The sequence below is a fragment of the Saccoglossus kowalevskii genome, chromosome 5 (genome assembly GCF_978046115.1).
Source record: "Saccoglossus kowalevskii chromosome 5, keSacKowa6.1, whole genome shotgun sequence".
In the NCBI taxonomy this organism is placed as follows: domain Eukaryota; kingdom Metazoa; phylum Hemichordata; class Enteropneusta; family Harrimaniidae; genus Saccoglossus; species Saccoglossus kowalevskii.
Genome location: NC_140645.1, coordinates 1,663,740 through 1,684,598, shown reverse-complemented (window position 1 = coordinate 1,684,598; position 20,859 = coordinate 1,663,740). Strand labels below are relative to the sequence as shown.

General features: G+C 35.0%; 1 long non-coding RNA gene across 1 annotated transcript; it reads right to left on the bottom strand.

The window, feature by feature from the left end:
* Positions 1–12,415: 12,415 nt before the first annotated feature.
* Positions 12,416–19,961, bottom strand: LOC146742800 (uncharacterized). Its single transcript, XR_014929460.1, has 2 exons — positions 19,662–19,961; positions 12,416–12,545 (listed from the first exon to the last, which is right to left on the bottom strand). It is a non-coding gene; the product is annotated as an uncharacterized LOC146742800 (long non-coding RNA).
* Between the last annotated feature and the right edge of the window lie 898 nt (positions 19,962–20,859).

Below are 20,859 nucleotides of genomic sequence, written 5' to 3'. Positions count from 1 at the left end.
CGTAGTAATTTTAGTAGGAACAAACTAGCTTGGTGAGATTATATACTAAAAACCTTCAAGTAACCTTTAAATCTTGGTGTGTTTCCTGTGTCTGTACATAATTCTAATTGAATGGGTGTACATCAACGATCACTGTACCTCCACTGCTGAGTGAGTTTCCCCGACTCGAAGAATCCCACTCCCGATATCCCGACCACACAGCGAACAACACACACCCGACTCCTCATTACATTTACAATTGTGACAACGTGGATATGTAATAGATAACTGCTTTTAGCAAGGTGATATTGAGAACACATTGCTCACTTGCCACGCTCTCGGCATTCAGGCTTGATATTATGGCGTCGAGACGGAAGATAAAAGTTGTTTGTACCGTGTGCTGTTCCTGTCCTTAGTATACGTAAACAATAACAACATTCTTGTCGCAACGAGTAGCGCATCATATACATTTTGTAAATGTAATCTTTGCATATTAAACTGCGTAATAAATAAAATCAAATATATACAGATACATAATTACATGTTTGGTTTGTTTGAAAAACTCGAGTATCATTACGGCTGCCTGTCAATTTGCTTCTTCAACAGTTACTGCATAGTGTTGTTTACTTCGAACTGTTTACTATAGAAACGCAAGATTTATTTTTATTATTGTAATTATATAATCATACAATGATCGAAATCATTTTTGTATGTTGTAATATGTTGGTTATTAAGCCATATTACGAGTGCATTTGTTTCTGTCTAAATGCTCCAAGCCTGCTAGTTCGCTAGTCTATTGTGAGTGATAATAAATGGCGATAACCTGACTTGGTGGGTACGACGAGTGGTGGCGTCGTTTGGCCACCATAATCGTGGGTCATTTGTTATTTTCCTCACACATATAGGAGTAAGATACTTCCATGAAATACCTTTAGCAGTCGTAAAACCTTTGCTGACAGTTTTTTTTTTAATTAAAAATATATGACTCTTTAATTGTCGCTCTGTTGTCTAATAGGTTACAAGAGTATTCTCCGAGATCTCGTTCATTCCAATAACTACACACGACCCGTGCCTAGTAAGTAGAACGAAGTCACCCCAACCAACGCAAACCTAACCTTTTATTCACTTAAACTCTCAACGAAATCATTTAACATTATTCATTTGGAAGACTGACATAAAAATGCACTCACCAATCGCATGTTAGAACTCATCATTAGCATCCTTCAACATTAAAACAATCATAAACACTTTGTTGCCATTGTTAAAAGGCGGTAGTCGTCGTGCCACGCATACTTTGATTGTTGTGCAGATCAACGAGTACAAACTAAGATGTTACCCAGCTTTAATTAAATATGTTTTAGGTGATTGGATCACCGGCAGTAATTAGTGTAAGTTGCGGTAAAACATCTTACTTGTGACTCATTAGAAGAGCTCGTTATATTGTGGGAAAATCAATGTTTATCAAAGCAAATCTCGCACACGTGCAGCGCGACGTCCGCCGCCCTTTAAAAGCATATGATGTAACCTCTGAGATTTGTATTTACTTTACATATTGAACAGCATCTCAAATTTGACATAGAAAATGATGACAGCACATGTCAAACAATGACATCAAATCACACGAACAAATATATTGTTTAACTATCAAAATAATTATCATCACAAAATTTAAAGATTCCTTTCTGATGGACTTGAAATTTGGTATAGACTATCTATACATTGAGAGCACACTCTAAACTACAAGTCACGTGCTCATTAAAAGGTAACAAATTGTCAATATCTACTGCTACGTCTTCTCACATGTTACGCAGGTAACATTCACATCATCGAATAGGCGGAAACATTTTCGAGCAGTAGTATATTTTGCTGACGTAGTATGGTTCATATGTGACACATGTCATCGGTATATATGTTACATTAGCCTCTCTTCTTAAATTTCATACCATGTATCAGTGAGGAATGCGATATTGCGTATTTTGTCAAGAATAAACAAAACTCAGATACATTTATATTTTTCTATACCAGGTTTTGGTCCTTTTTTAATATCTGCATAATTTTAGATGCCTCTCAAATATTTGAGAAAACTTCATGTTCCAAACTCATATATGCTAATGTGTAAATGAATTCAGGGTAAATATTATTCAATCGCACACCTTTATTTTAGTCCAATGATAGAACGTTTCGCCGCACCTAGAGAAATCGCATCATATCAATCATACCAATACATTTATCAGTTTCTCAGTAGTTTTGACAGCTCAGGATGACAATTATCGAACATACTTTCCATCGGAAATACTTTTCTGAAAGGAAATTAAAACGTGTACTGAAATTCTCAACAACAAGCACCGCTGTCCTTTGATGAAAGTTTAAAGGTATCAGTCGTTTTTTTAAAAAATAAGACATTTCGAATATATTCCTACAAGATCAAACATAAACAAAAAGCTAATTTTAACAGCCACAGAAACCTAGAATTCAGTCTTCAAATGCACCTAAAATATACTGTTTATATGTTGATACATATGGTGAATGAAGGTGTGTATTTTGTATTATTGTCATATAAACTGTAGTATTTTTATGTTAAAGGGATTGTGTCTAAGTGTCTAAGCCACTCATCATTTGGCAGTTTGTAAGCAGTTAATAGGAAAAACACATGATGATATTTTGTTATACTCTCTATTATTAAAACTGGATTCCAAACACTTTTTTATTTAAATATTTGTGAATTTACGTCATCACTACTGTATATATAAAACTCGATGTTGATTGGTCCAGTGCAGTCATTGTTCAAGGGATTAACATACTGTATTATACCTTTACGAACGATGCCAATTATTAGTCAAATCTGTAACGAGAGCTCAATCCGACTCATCTAGTCCTCAAACATTGGTTAGAACTGTTCAGTGGCCTTGTTGTTCTTATGAACTTGTGTGACTAGGATTATGATCACTGTCTAGTTGAATAAAGGATTCAGTTTAACGCCTGACACTTGCTCGGATTGTTTACTTCTACTTTAATGTCCAATTTCCCGTGAGGGTTGAACTCGGGAAATTGCGATCAAAAGTCTTGACAACTACTACTATACCCACGGTGATTACCATAGTCTTCTAAGATCGCTGTGACGAATTAAATGACAATGGGTAATTTGATTCAAAGTGAAATGGTAATGACATTCGTTCTCTAATTACAAACACTGTCACGTGATTTAACTATGAGAGTGTCTTTCATACTATATCATTGGCCGAAGCCGCGCATGCGTTGATGTGATTTAACATTAATGTATTTCACTCACTATATCCAAGAGTTTCAGGGATCTGTATAACCTGCTCCACTGTCATAGCCGAGGTTTGTATACAAAAAGTGTCATCACAGATGAAGTGAAAGGTAAGCTTTTTACGCGACAATCAGTGACTTCATCTGACTTTTTGTTGTGAACATTCGGATTTGTAGGTGACACCACATACATTACGATAAATACCCGCTATTTCGGTGTACAAGTAGTATAGTCATTACTGTGATGTTCGCTGCTTTAATAAAATTACTTCTTTGTGACTGGTATCATTACTGCGACCACGCATATCAGCACGAGTTCCATTCTTGTTTTTTCTCGTTGTATCTTTCAACATGATTTGATGGTCGGTGATTGATGGCTTTAAATCTCCTGGCTTTAATACCTCTCAAAATAATTACAAGAAATAAAGCACAGAAAATTACAATGAATAAAGTCACTAAAATAGGGGATTGCTTAGGAAGTGTGCTAGTAAACACGTACTGCGAGCGTGACTGCACGTAATAAGCTCCGTTATTAGGCATCCTTTTTTGGGGATGCCCGGTGGCCGAGGGGAAGACGTGTAGTGGCGTGACGCTAGGCGATTAGGTGCAGTACGCGAGCGCCGGTTCGAGTCACGCACGCAGTACGTGTTTACTATAATTAGACATAGTCTTTACCTTGCCGTTTATTCGGTGTTATTTGCTTACCTTACTTCCTATGTCGACAGCAACTATGAGTTTAAAATTATTTCTCAGTACTTATTAACTTGCATGTTGTAGTGATTGATACACAATAACTCATCTGGTTTCCAGTTAAAGCGAATATTTACAGCTCCGCAGCCTTTGTTTACGTTAAAACAACCGTTTAGCGAGTAAAACTACTTAAGAGTTGTGGGAAACTGTATGAAACTAACTGTAAATATTTTACAGAGCGATGTAACTACGTTGTTACACCCTAAACGCCCTCTAGCGACCATTTTACGATGTTCCCCGGGATTACGTGACCAGTGTCCTGCAGTAGATATTCATTGATTTCATAATTTTCTCTAAAATTGAACACAAAATGTGCACGTGATCATCGAGTTATATATCTTATACAACAAATATTTCTATATTTAAAATTATTGTCCGTTTTGAAAAAAAAAAACATTTATTGTAACGTAATTTTATATTTTGCCTTTTTCGCACCAAAACTGATTTAGAATATCAATGAGGTAAATGGATGGGTACCTGACAGCACTATCATAGTGTGCTGACTTCATAGGTCAAGCTAATTTGAAATGTTATATGCATAACATAAGCCTCTTTTGTTAGAAATATTGCAGTGAACAAGATAAGAATTAGCTACAAAAATGAATTGTATGTGTATACACATTATACAGACCGTGAGTGTGTTCAGTTAATCGTAAATTGTGAACTATTGGAATAGACATGAGTTACTGAGTCTTCTATGTAGATATCTACTCCGTGTATGTGACAATGTAGTTCAGTTGGACATTACACGGTTGAGAAGACATCGCTTGTGGAACTCTATCCATATTTTGCATTCAATTATCTTTGAAACATATGGAAATGTACATTTCGAAAACAAACAAAAGTGTGTTCACTCGTTGTGTGCCAATGCATGACAGAAAGATTGTCTATAGCTATGTAACTTGTGTACGACTTACGGGTTGCTGAGATTCGTGTTTAGCATTTAATTGCGCGACATCGACAACGGTTGAATTAAACTGGAGTATTCCATTTTAAGATCATTGAGAACTAACATTAAGTAAGTACATGAAATAAATAATACTGTCTATTTGTTTATTTATTATTCGGGTTCATGAATGCTGCAACGTTTGAAACAACATATATCGTACGAACATTAATTTGAATTGTTGCTATGCGTTACAGCGTGGTATGTATCGTCATATATATAGCAATGGGATTGAACGAGTCAGTTATCACAGGTCGTTTAATTGAACAACAAATAAATTGCTATTAATGTCGGATCAACCTTTTATCCAATTTAATCTATAAATGCACATGTTCGTGACATTAACCTTGCCTTACTTAATTAATATCAATTATACACGACTTATCTAGATGGAGAGAAAAGAACGTACTCTCTTAAATCATGGGAAAGTGGCTCTTATTGTCGTTGACTATCTCAACATTGACAGTCACTAATCTTAAGATAGTAAATCCAATATATCTATGATAAATACAGAACATCCATTCTGTAATGTAGCTTGTACCACTTTGTTTCCTATACGTTGCTTGGCAACACTGTCCAAATACCATGCTCATTGCAACGCTACGCATGCATCTATAAATCCAAATATAGTGATGTCACACAAAGTGGGGATTATTAATTATGTCAAAAATATACCACATCATATTAATTCTTTGCGAGATAGACAAACACCTTAGTCATATTAAAATCATATATGCTATAAATATTGTATTTATTATTAATGTGCTAAAAGCCTTCGGTCTATAATAGGTATTTTAAGAGGCGCTAATAACAAATACATTTCGTGGTATGTGAATAAATTTAGCAAAATTGTGAAGAATCATATTTTGTGATTTCATAAGAGTGAATTATATAATTGGATTATTTAATAATGATGATGGATTGTCTGTGTTTGTAATATTCATATCTGTATTTATATCTTAAGTTATAATAAAAAAATGCATACCAGGTCGACATCAAATTCAGTGCAGATCCGACATGATCTCAATTCACGGTGAATATTCAGACTCCAGTCGAAGCTTCTTTGCAGAGACTCTGAATCTAGTGAACATGTGTGTATGCATATCGTGTGTGTTATGCAGTATCACACGTGTCTAAATAGTCTACGTGCTTTTCAGTACCACACATGCTATAATAACGTACATGCTTTGCGCCCTAAGTGCTAGCAATATAAAAACAAGTGAACATCTTAAATGGAAAAAAGTGTTTTTACACTATAGAACACTATAGATAATTAATTATAATTGATGTGATTGAAAACAAGCTACACCGACTCGTGTTTCACACAATAAGTCCATTCCATGGACGAACATGGTTCCTAGCATTCAGAAATGTACTAGTACTTGAATACAATAAATAGTATTGATGTCCTAACAAAGTTAATTACAGTACATAGCATTCGCCGATAGATTTGACTATGACATAGCAAGGATGTGTTTACACTAGTCAATTTATGAGACAACACCTTACGAGAATGCTATGCTATGATATGTATATGATATAATTGCATTGACAGTACGTCATCATTTCGTTTTTTCGTATACACAGTTGACTGATTTTGATCTCCGATTTGATTTATTTATTATGATTTATTTGTATTGCATATACAAATCACAACATACTAATAGTAAAATTGAAATGAATATATATCTATATATGTGAATATACACAAATAGATTTTCTCTCTACGTTTCTGTAACGCATTACACGCAAAGAAACGCATTTATAAACTACAATTACACTTGTAGTCCAAATATTGGGCACAATGAAGTTGATTTGTGAGACGCCATTGTACCTGCTTCATCATTATGTCGTACGGTGTATTCTGAATTTAACGATGAGATGCACCTTTTTAGGCATCCTAATGGCCCATGTATTCTAAACAACTAATTTAGTGCTTTATCGAATCGAACTGAAACATTTCTAAAATTACCCATAATACTCGTCCGAGTGAATAATAATAAATAATCAAACCTTACCCAACCGTAAATCCTGAATTCGTTTTCAAAATAGTATTTAGGTTATTTATATTTAATTGCCCAACTCATTTTCGTAAAATAAAACGACCTCTTGAAGGTTTATCAGTTTTATTGGTCGGATATTCCTTATTATGAGAAGTAATGTTAACTGAAATTCAAAATCGATTTTTGTTGCAATTCAGGTCTGTAATTTAGTATTCATTTAAAAATAGATGGAACGCTCATCAGATTAAATTATCAAAATTAATGTTAGTGTAGTACAAATAGCCAACATTCACCTATAATATACATCCAGAGTTAAACGATTGAAATTACACGGCAACGAATAGGCAATACGAGTGTCTTCTGCCAATGCATGGCTACGTTTGTTGTCCTTATTTGAACTGAACATGAACAATCTGACAACACATTATACAGTGATGTGAACTGATTATTGCCAGTTGTCGTTCCCACTTATTTAACAGATCACCAACGATCAACCAATCAGAAAACTATTTAATATCATTCAATGTATATACCGTACAATATATTAACTGTGTCCTCTATTCATAAAAAGGATGACAAGAATAATCCAAGTAACTATAGAAGCATCACTTTAATAAACACATCCGAGGAAGTAAATTAATTATCAATGAACAAATTGAATTTATTTAAATATTTAGTATACATGACGTCATATAATGTTTTGAAGCAGATTCTTACAAAGTAAGAATTAAGAGTTTAAAAGGAAATAAACCATTGCAGTTCCATTGACTTCAAAAACTGAATCTCAGGGAAACTGTAAAACCTACTATTATTTAGGCATAGAACTAAGTGTTTCGGGTAATCACAAAGTTGCATTGACAAAGAGAGAGTCATGAAAGAATGTTTTAAATTAAAACCTTTTTTCTGAGTCAAAAATGCCAGTCATTTTATGATTATTTTACACAGTGTAATCCACCATGGGTATGTGCAGATGACGCTTTGATGACGTCATACGTTGTAGTAGATATCATTCCCCTAATGACTCCACTCATTTCGTGATTAGATTTCCCCTACTATTCATTGCTTGTCATTTTACACGATATGTTTGAATGGACGTGACGGCAATGTTACATCCAATATGTTATAATACATTTTACTTGCAATCAATTACTATAAGTAGTGATAACACATGCAAACCATTGTCGTGAAGTGAATATCCACATGGCAACTAACTGTACCTGATCATCCCATTCACTGTACGAAATACAACATCCTATGAAAGAATTTAATCATAGGTTTAAGGAGAAGTAAATAATAATGACCAGCAAGAATGATACATTTAGTTTCATGAATTTTAAAACTCGAATTTATTGAAACGGTTGTTAGAAGATACACACTAGTTATTACTAATGCATAATGCATTCAAAACTTCATTAAAACTTGGGAGCTAAAATGTTGTGAAGCTGATTGAGGTGACATAGTTACTTGAACTTAACTGAGTTACTCGACATGCACTTTTAGTTTGAATATGCAAATGAACAGTACGCAAATCTGCCCTGTGCAATGATGTTAACTAACATTGAGCAGGTATGCCTAAGGGAGTCAGGACGCTCATCAAGGTCTATCCATGTTAGATAACTGTAATCAGACAATGACCTGGATAGCTCCAATTGAGCGTCTTTTGTTCAAAGAAGTCGATGACAAAACGCTATTTCTGTATCAATTCATGTCACGGGCGTGTGATATAACACAAGTTGCGTATGTATTAAAAAAACGAGTTACATCCGGAAAAATACCTATTACTTAATTCTAATCCTAAATTATTTAAGCTATGGCATACCTCCGTTATTTATGTTTACCGCTACATGTTAAAGTGGGACGACTTGAAAACATTGTTACCTTTTTTTCTTCAAACATGACCCATCTGTCGGGATTTGCGAATAAAATATTTAATGTGTCAGTATAGCAACAATCCAAACACAAGTAAATTGATATCTATATTACGCACTACAGATGCTAGTATGTGATGCGTTATTAGTTCTAAACTTTAACTGTCTGTCTGTGTATATTCACTTATATATGTCAATTGTACTATGTATGGACTGAAAGTCTTGCAATACAAATACATGATATTACACCACTAACGCGAGTCCCCCCCACGGGAGTTCTAGAGTAGAGAGTTCTATTAGTAGGAAGTATTTATGGGTGATACTTAAATCTTTTCATTCCACGCAATTCTACGTATTTTATGTATGACAGCCTATCAATGGTTTTAGTAAGTATGACGGTATATGTATAATAATAAAGCAGTACAACGATGACAAGAGCTGTTTAAATCCTATTTTATATTTGTACAAAATATTGCCGAGGTCACGTCAGCCATCAAATACATTTTTTACTTATTTTTGTTTAACGACCAATAGTTTTAATGTGAAAAACAAGGGTTGACTCATTGCCAGTACAGTGACAAGATTACATGAGCTACCTGTCTGACATTAATTCCTTTAATGTGCAATAGGATTTAATCTCCGTGTTATTGTCATGGTGACCAATATATCTAATACATTATGCATTTTAACTTATAAGGGCCATATAAAAAATATGTAAATTACAGTATGATAATCGCCAAACAATTAACAATTATAATTATATACAGTTAATATTGATGACCGATAAATGACGGCCCAAGACGTTGCTAATACACCAAAAACAGGTAAATTTATAACTAAATTTCTTAAAATTCAAAGAAAAAAGATGATGCATGGTTTGGGAAGAATGCAGCATTTTGGATTAGGGACGCATCTTTTGTAAATGGCCTGTTTGTGTAACGGCGCCCTCGCTAAATCCTAAACCGAGAGTTACCATGGATAGTTTGTTTGTCACTTCAAATGGTATGACGTCAAATTTTACCTGAGATTGCACCTAATCCAATCCAAAGTTACTTTCGTTTGTAAATTGATTCAATCCGTACTTATCCGGTGATTGACTATTGTCCCTCACTGTTCTTCTTGATGTATGACAAAGTACTGTAAAATGACTAATTTTCACTGGGTTTAAATTTCACTGATTTACCATTTCAGGCATATTCAGTGGGTTTTAAATTCACACGGTTTTATCATTTAGATAATATGTTTTATGCTAAATTTTACATATTCACTGGGTTTTAATTTAGCGCATTTTCCAGTCAGCGAAATAAGCCAAATTAAAACCCAGTGAATAATTAACCATTTTACAGTACATGGATCTATGCAAACATTTCAGCATTCCTACACATGTTCTAAACCTAATATTGTATCAGTAGTATATACGACTTGCCGTATATGTTTCAAGAAATTATTGTTCATGTTTCTGAGCGGTTTCTCTGAAAGAGCGTCTATTTTAAATCGTGTAATACTCGTTTTTACTGGTGTGTGGGGATATTTTAGTAGCTCTGTTAATAACTTCATCAATTCTTTTGATTTTACCCTTGTCCTCTTAACTTTGGAGAACAAATTGTTTCACTAATATTTTTGTGTAGTATTTTTGTTTTTGTTTTTTAATGTATTGTTCATTTGTCCAATTTGGCTATTTTTCTATTGGAACAATTACGAATAAAACCATAGACCCTCCGGAGGATCTATGATAAAACAAAGGGATTGCAGTTGTTTGTGCCATACGGTCTCCACTCCAGCGTTGTATTCAGAACAGTATGTAACACTATATAGAATATGCAAACTTAAGTTAAACTATGATAAGCACATGTCAACAAACAATAAGAATTCGCCAATTATTAATTAACTCCTCCGTCTCAGGCACTAACTAAAGTTCCATTGATAGAGACCTGTGTTCGACAATTTGAACTTTTCCACACAAATACCATTGCTATTTTAAAATTGTTTCGTCAAACGGATGTCCAACAAAATTAAAATCTCCAGTACAATAAGAACATTGTATATAGCAGTCATTAGAAGTCAGTTTGAGTTTGGTCTCCTAGCAACAGTACATCGTTAATACAATAGAGAGTATCTGAAATAAACACTATTACACACAAACTGCGTCGATTAGTAGGCCAAACTACTTCGACTTTTGTAAACTATTTAAACTTTTTTTTTATATGAAAGTTTATGATACAAATGCATTTTTCTCATTACCCTGTTCATGCCCTAGCATCCTTTCTGCAGTCATTTTACAGCGAAAACTGATGACACTATATTTTATGTATTTTACAATTATATTTTTACTTTTTTATTCATCAAGTTAATTTTAGTGTTGTAATTTTGTTAACTGGAACTGCAATTGTGCCTATGAGAAAAAATAGATTTTCTAATTAGATTAATTTCTTATTTTTTTAATTAATATATAATTTGCCTCTACCTGAATTTATTTGATAATATAGGTTTGGGTGTCACATGATTCATATGAACTACTTTAGATGACGAGTGAATCCATTTTACACAATTCGAATTCAATGTTCGAAATATGATTTATCTGTAAAACTGCCCAAACCCATAAGTAAGTATGGGCCTTATTTCACCGATAAACCGTTGATGTTGTTGATGTTGTCGATGTTGTTGTTATATTTATATTTGTTGGTTTTTATAATATTCTTTTTTAATATAGAAACGAGCTTTTAATTGTAAATGTTCTTTATCAAATCAAACTTTCTACTTCTCAGTAAATTCTATATTTAATATGTAATACCACTATACTTATGGTTTAATATTTTTTTTATTAAAAATCATGATTTTTGTTGTTGATGTATTTACTCTATTATACCGCAAGACGTCCACTTATACGTGGTCTGACATTGGTTTAGAATGTCATTTCCCTAAATATATAATTATGTTTAATCTATTATTTAATACAATTCGGTGGCTAACAAAATAATCCTTGACCCTGGCTACTTTAATAACATCAATGGCATCCAGAATTGTGCCGAGCAAGGTTTAGCAATGTGTATACTATAATATAGCACACTGGGTATAACCAGAGTTAGCGGGACCAGCGCAATATAAACGTGACCTTGATAATGGGATTCTGCTTTCTTGAGTGTTCAAATAATAGAAGCTGACATTTTTGGACTAACGTTTTGTAATTGAAACACAAGCCACAAGTATTAGATGGCTTACAAAAGAGGCTATAGTTAATATGGGCAAATGATTTGCTTGAGCCATTGGTAAATTTATGGAATTGATTTTACTGTGATAATGTATACATGTATGAACAATTATGTGAATATGGTGTTGTGTGTTATAGGAATTAGGTGATGTCTTAAGTCTCTGGTTATGTCATTTGAATCAAGAGGGGGAGGTTAAATGAATTGATCGGAAAGAATGATTATATTTGTTCTTTGGCAGTGAACGGCTTATTTGTACTTGACTGTGACCCACCCACCACTCGATTGTAATTTGGCCAGTTGCTATTAGACATCACTAGCATGACTAGTTGGAAGACAACCATGTAAAAATAGTGTGAATAAAATAATCGTCTGTAATGGACAAGGAAATAATAAAGTTTATATTTTTTATTTAAACCAACAATAAACAACAAGTTTAAAAAAACATTCGAGTAAAAATAAAGTAAAAATAATTATCAAGTTTAACCAGTAGGAGGTACAGGTGCTGGTTGAATTATCTCACCTGGAAGAAAATAAAAAACAAGTGGTAAGGATTATATAAAGGTAATGAATGATTTGAGTAAGGTGTTGATGTTCAATAGGAAGAACATTGTTGAAATAGATAATGCTTTAGAAATGAATGGACTTCCATAATTAAATCTTGAGGCACATTGTAAATAACTGGCGAGAGGATGCTGAAAACACTGCCGTGCATTCAAGCATCCTCTCATTGAAAATTAACATTATAATGAGGTAAATTAGTGTTGTCAACAGAGTTTCATGATTAAATCTCGTATGATGTGCATGAAACGACTCATGGTGCAAAAGCACACAAGTGTTGACGGAAGACCAAAATGATAGGTATCACCACCAACAACCAATTTGGTAGTAGTCATATTGCCGAAAATACTATATCTTGTTGTCTGTATATATGCAGCAACAATAAACTGTACAAAAGCAGTAGTTAACTGTTTACAACATTGTACAAGACAGTATTATAGACCCATATCATGCAAAGTTGCAGGGTGTCATACAAATATACCCCTTTACTTTTAGGGTATTGTATGTTCATGCAACTGTCCATTCAGAATGAATAAGAAATAAAGTAGGTGCAAAGAGACTATATGGAATGTAATTGTACTTCATGGGAATATCATTGATGATATCAATCCAATCAGACTGATATAACTCAGAAAAGTAATGAATTTAACGCATGGCAAAGGCAATGTGCCATCTGACATATAACCCAAGTCAATTGACCATGTGCAAAGACAGCATTGTTGGTTTGCATAAGACAGCCCACACATGCTGTAAGGAGTAAAATCCTGGTATCACCAATGACAGGGCTGTAAATGAGTCAACATCAAACCAGAAACATAGAATGTAAATGCATGGACCTGTTTGTACAGAATACCAGTTTATCTCTCATTATTTATGTGGACCATGTTGAAAAGATCTCAAACCATTATGAGGCCAATGAAAAACAAATTTGGTGTTTCCAGTATTAGAGTAAAAAATATTGGGTAGTTAGGCAGGGATTTTATTATTTTAGATTTATTTTTCCCCAACATGTTCAGTCTACATCAAATACAATCATTTTAAACAATTGTTTTTTTACATAATGATATTAATATCAACTTTTGTTCATTTTAGAAAAAGGTAACTCATTTCCATAAAAATAAAATTTGGCCTTAATAACAAATGACAACACATGTCTTTGTTTAAGGTTGAGATGAGTGGCATGAACTGTTGATCAATGGCACCATTTCAAGAATGGCAGCTGGTGACAGCAAAACTTTCACTGACGTACATGTGTATGTAGACATCAGCACAAGGAATTGGCCCCTATCAGTTACTGCCTGATAAATGACAGTTATGTACATTCCTGCTGTGGCCATTTACCTACAATAGCAACATCACAAGCATGATAAGAGCATTTTTGATGTACACATTGCAACTCTTGCTGTTTCTTGCATGTGACAAAAATCCGCCTAAATCACAAGAAAATTGTAGTGGGCCAAACAATGGTCATGAAAAAGTAAGAATGAGTACAGCCAGCCATGCCAATGTGGTGAATGAAATGCAGTTTTTACATGGCTTTCTGCTCAATATTATAGTGTGTGGTAGCCTATATAATCAATGGCGTGGTCACAAATGATTAATGATGATCACATACTTCATAGACACTATAACATTACATTAGTGTGTGACGACTATAAATCATATCCATGCCCTAGACATGGCTACATCCAAGGTCATCATTTTGCCAATGCCATTCTTGCATGTCATTATTGCTGGCTGCATAGACCAGACTAATTTACAAGTATTTACACATATCGGCCTTATTTTGGTTTTAGATGCTATTTTATTGAGATGCATCGTGACAACTACCGGTATGACGTGAAGGACCGCTAGGTTAGGTAATTGTTACTAGTCGCACCGTGCATGTGCACATTGCACAAATCATACGAGTTCACAGGCCATAGGCCTTGTAAATCGCTGTCATCATTTATGTACGATGCAATATTTGGCGATTTATTTTTGCCCATTAGATTCCCTGATTCCTGACATCATGTGCCAATAAATCCTGAAAATCGACTTTGCTAAGCGATGAGTCGTTTAGTTCAAAACACTGAATGATCATGGCACAGATCTAGAAGCAGTACCTACACACGAATTGGTGACGTCATAAAATACATGACCTTCAATCGGGGTCGTTTCCTCGGTATATACGAATTGGTATATACAAATTACAATAAAGATACTTAAGACATTACACATAAGGTAAAACAAATCACGTGACAATATAATGATAATAACGGTAATAAATCCTAGCTTAACAGTTGAAGAGAACGCTCATATAGTCAGTCGGGTGACGCCGAGGGTCACGAACTGTGTTGCAAAAGGGCCGTGTGGTTGAAACTGGGTCATGGCGTGACGGGTGAGGAAGACATCATTAAACACTCAAAATCACAATAAAACGGGGAAGTGGTTGCATATTACGGCGTAGCTACCATGGGAAATAAAAAAACGCCCAATACAAACGACATGGGTTCGAATCACACTAGATACACACTCACCAGAACCGAAGCAATCAGAAACCAGCAATCGTTTTGGCTTTTCCGTTCAACTCATCGGAACACTGGAGTAGTTAGAAAAATGAACACCACTTAACGACCAACGTCGTAGCGTGGTACACAAGCGTGCCATCAAAATAAAACAAAATTAGCTTGAAAAGACAGTGGGTTCGAGTCTCGCTCAGAGCTACCGTAAAAACGTAAATCAAATAAACTGAAATCTCTCAAACCGTAAACAAGTAAACAAAGAACGTCGCAAAAAATAATAAACCTCACAAAACTGCACCATACAAAACTGAATGAATAAATAATAAAATAACTAACGTCTTAAACTGGACGACGCGCAATTTGTTCAACAGTTTCCAGATTGTGACAAGAGATAAACAAGACCCAAGTCAAGGTAAGTTTTGTTAAAGTGTCGATGGCGTTCCCTATATTACGAAAACAATTCAGGCAACAGACGAATATCTTCTGTGGTGTTGTTGAATTTATACCGTGTCTGCGGAATTGTTGATTGAGGGTTCGAAGCCAGCAGTTAACGTTTTGTTAGAAAGTTTCACAATTAAATCAAATATCCAATGATACCAGTATATTTATTTCATTATTTTAACAACTTGCAATGGTGGAAGTTGGTCAAACACGAGTTCTTACACCTAAATAAGTATCAAATATTTGTCGACACATTTATTCTCTCAACCTTGTAGAGGTGGAAATTAATTAAACAACAGGTATTTACTCACAAATATAATGGTCAATATTTGTCCATACATTCATTCTGTCAATTTAAGAACTAGTAATTGTTGAAATTAATCAAATGAGAGTTGTCTACACCAAAATAAGTTTCAAATACTTGTCCATACATTTATTCTGTCAATTTAACAACTTGTAATGGTGTAAAATAATTAAACGAGAGTTGTCTACACCAAAATAAGTCTAAAATATTTGTCCGCACATTTATTCTCTCAATTTAACAACTTGTAATGGTGTAAAATAATTAAACGAGAGCTGTCTACACCAAAATAAGTCTAAAATATTTGTCCGCACATTTATTCTCTCAATTTAACAACTTGTAATGGTGTAAAATAATTAAACGAGAGCTGTCTACACCAAAATAAGTCTAAAATATTTGTCCGCACATTTATTCTCTCAATTTAACAACTTGTAATTGTGGGAATTAATCAAACGAGAGCTGTCTACACCAAAATAAGTCTAAAATATTTGTCCGCACACTTATTCTCTCAACCTTGTAGAGGTGGAAATTAATTAAACAACAGGTATTTACTCACAAATATAATGGTCAATATTTGTCCATACATTCATTCTGTCAATTTAAGAACTTGTAATTGTTGGAATTAATCAAATGAGAGTTGTCTACACCAAAATAAGTTTCAAATACTTGTCCATACATTTATTCTCTCAATTTAACAACTTGTAATGGTGTAAAATTATTAAATGAGAGTTGTCTACACCAAAATCAGTCTAAAATATTTGTCCATACATTTATTCTCTCAATTTAACAACTTGTAATGGTGTAAAATAATTAAACGAGAGCTGTCTACACCAAAATAAGTCTAAAATATTTGTCCGCACATTTAGTCTCTCAATTTAACAACATGTAATTGTGGGAATTAATCAAACGAGAGATGTCTACACAAAAATAAGTCTAAAATATTTGTCCGCACATTTATTCTCTCAATTTAACAACTTTTAATTGTGGGAATTAATCAAACGAGAGCTGTCTACACCAAAATAAGTCTAAAATATTTGTCTGCACACTTATTCTCTCAATTTAACAACTTGTAATGGTGTAAAACAATTAAACGAGAGCTGTCTACACCAAAATAAGTCTAAAATATTTGTCCACACATTTATTCTCTCAATTTAACAACTTGTAATGGTGTAAAATAATTAAACGAGAGCTGTCTACACCAAAATAAGTCTAAAATATTTGTCCGCACATTTATTCTTTCAATTTAACAACCTGTAATTGTGGGAATTAATCAAACGTGAGTTGTTTACATCAAACTAAGTATTAAATATTTGTTGAGACATTTATTCTCTCAATTTAACAACTTGTAATGGTGTAAAATAATTAAACGAGAGTTGTCTACACCAAAATTAATCTCAAATATTTGTCCACACATTTATTGTCACAATTTAACCACTTGTTAATAGTGGAAATTACTTAAACGCGACTTGTTTAATCAGTTGACATCAATGCAACTTACTCGCAGACAGTGCACAACAGAGTATCATTATTGAGCAATTATAAACAGGAACGTGTCTTGGCATTAGGGTAAGGGTCGGGTCAGGTATGGGCAACGGAATTATTAACAGGAACGTGTCTTGGCATTAGGGTTAGGGTCGGGTCAGGTATGGGCAACGCAAATGGCAAACACCCAATTGGCAAGATGTACACTAATGGGTTATGGCATGCATATAGTTTACACAAGTAAAAACACAAAATTGGCAATTTTTTGGACAATTGTAACTCAATAATAGAAATATGTTGTATTTCTATATATATATACACACTATATAGTCTTATCAAATGCAAATACATCCAGTCAATCCATTGTGGTCTTGTGGGTCAGTTCTCTACATAGTGATCAGGAGGACCTGGGTTCAATTCCCTTGCCTGCCCATCTTTTTTTCGCAAACACCATTTGGCAATAAAGCTAAATACAGTGGCCCCTCGCTAAGTCGCGCCTCGGTAAGTCGCGATTCGGCTAAGTCGCGGGTACTTGGATGGCTCCCAAAATTTCTATTGTGTTTTGACAGCAATTTTGAAGTACAAAGACTAATGTTTCGTGGCATAGTGTTTTTAACTAACCGTTAAAGAGACAACTTAACACCCACTGTCCGTCAATTGCTGAGATGCAATGGGTGACGGCGGCCTTACTCAAGGTGTCAACAGGGGTGTCGAGTAGTGACCGTACGTACTTCTTGGCCGGTCCCATTTTGGTATACCTCTACAAAAACTCGCTACAATGAGTTGAATTCATAGAATTCTGATCTCTATTTCTCAATTGAGCAGCATGTCAAAGCGAAAGCTATACAGCCTGTTCGTACGCCATAAATTCACGGCGATCGACCGTGTCAAACCAAGTTAAGGGTTGCACGTGGTTGAGCCCACTATTCGTGGGTGGGTAAAAAATGAAAAGTAAATTTGTTTTCAAAGTTGACCAAGAGGCGGGACTGAACAGAAAAACAAGCGAAAGTGTCCGACAATGATGACACCGATAAAGCTGTTTACGTTTCTTTAAGAACGGTCTCCCGGAACTCCACTATCTGGTCCCATCACCCAATGCAAAGCATACAACTCAGATATGACGACTTTGAATTTGAGGCCAGTTCAGGGTGGTTCTTGCGATGGCAAAGAAGACACGCTATCGACACACGCAGTCTCAATCCAAGGCGAAGCTCGATCTGGGAACATTGACGCTGTCGGAACTTTTCCCGAAAAACTGAGAGAAATTATCTATGAAGGTGGTTATTTTGACGAACATGTTTATAATTGCGATGAAACTGGTTTATGTTGGAAGCTGTTACCGTCGAAGTCGCAAGCAACAGCAAGCGGCCCACATAATATCAGACACAAACAAAATAATCAACGCAATGTTTACAGCAAACATAATCATGATTTTATTCGAATACTGCCTGACACATGTGATGATACATCAATTAACTAAACCGAGGGTTTATATGTGCTTTTTATATGTTTTTCAATGCACGACCTCCCTCTTTCACGACGTCCCTCGGTAAGTCGCGGCCCTCGATAAGTCGCGGTTTTTGCTTGGATCCCAACACCCGCGACTTAGCGAGGGGCCACTGTATGACAACAAATTATTTAGTTTGCATGACTACCCACATAGCTCAGTTGATTTGTACTATGTCAGCAATGTGAGCGATCGCTGGTTCGAATCCAGTATGTTTAGTTAGATTTTTGAATGCTAGTGAAGACAGTGTCCTATGAATAGGACTTAAATCCTAACTCCTGTGTGAAGACACTCGTGGTACAGTGGACAAGACAGTGCGCTGGGAACTCAAAGATCGCAAGTTCGAATCACGGATTGGACACTCCTACAAAAGACATGAAAGACGTTAAAATCATAAACAGCGGATTCAAAAACTCAAGTCAGGAAAACAGAACACAAGAATACTACCCCACGTGGAAGCCAGCCGAAGTCGTCGAAGAACGAACACAGTTGACAGCTGTAGGTCACGTGCAACAACAGACACGAGGAGCATGGCTGCTCTCCAAATGGGTCCCTTCTTTTGTATTGACCCCCTAAGGATTGCTAATCCCCCTTTCTAACTCTTCCCCCAAAAATAATATATCGCCCCTTTTAAAATGTAATGACCCACAAATTAATGAATATTCATGAGCACAGAAACTGCTACGTCATGAATAAATTAGCATAATTTTTAAAAAATTTGCATAAAGTGTAGGTACTCCTTCTGGAGCTCTGCCATGATCATAGCATGGTGTTCAGAGTTTTATAGGTAAAGCAATTGTTAAGAATATATTAAAATTTGTGGAAAAGGGCAAGAGCTCTTACCTTCTATTAGTACAATGTCTGTACGGCGCGGCGTCCTGGGCTGGCTAGAAAAATAACCTACGTCATCGAAAGATGCGTGTACGTGTACTGTAGACAATTTCCATGACGCTGCATTGCATGCGTAGAGTCGACGTCACGATTTGTGCGTATCAATTTTTCTCCGCTATTTTCAACAAATAATTCACTTTTTTCTCCTGGGAAAACGTCGTCAATTTCATTTTATTAACCTGAACTTTGTCTTGACAGCGCAAATTATACCGAAATAAGCGTCTTTGGTTGATTTCTGACACCCAAAATTGATTCTCGTCTCAGTCCTAATTACGCGTTTAGGAATGACCTGGTGATCCAAAATTGACCTCGCATGAAAATACTGCCGCCTACGGCGGATCCCGGGATCATTGCGTCGAGAGCCTGAGAGTCACGTGGCTACTTGTTCCTGTATACTAAAAGTCGCTTGTTCGAATCCCACACAAGGTGACTAGTAAAGTTTCACTTCTCATCTTCTTAATATGTTGTATTCTCATTCTGGATCTCTGTATTAACGATGAATCGTTTTTTACTTTTCTTGGTCAAATCTGAGAAAATATCCAATTTATGACAAAAATTATGTATTAATAACTCTGTTTGATTATTCGTTAATATAAAAAACTATGGACGACTAATTATGTATGCATATCACGTCACGTCCAATACCGTACTGTTGACACTAGTTTGTGGACAAATACAAGCCATTCAAATCGGAATGTTTAGAAAGACGTAATCAACTCTGGCGAACCATGGTTATAAATCTGCATAAATCAAGCCTGCATGGACTTCCAGGGGCTAATGAGAAGAAACGTTCAAAGACATTCGCCGGTCACAGAATAATGTATTAGTATATTTATAAACTATTAACAAAGTATGGTCCCCTACACAATGAACGTCCTTTTCGTCAATGACATTTTATCAACTGCGAAAATAGTTTGTGTACTTAGTAACCATGGTTACTAAGTCTGTGTGAATCGGAATTACAATTTTATGACACTAATAGTGACCGTTTTTATACAGATGTTTTGGTATAGTGTGCTGTTGATGATAGTAACTTTTATACATGGCGTCGTACCAGGTAACACATCATATTGTTCAGTATATACTCATACTACAAGTTCCCTTTTTTTTATAGCAAAACTTTGTTTGTAAATTTGTTGCGCAATAAATT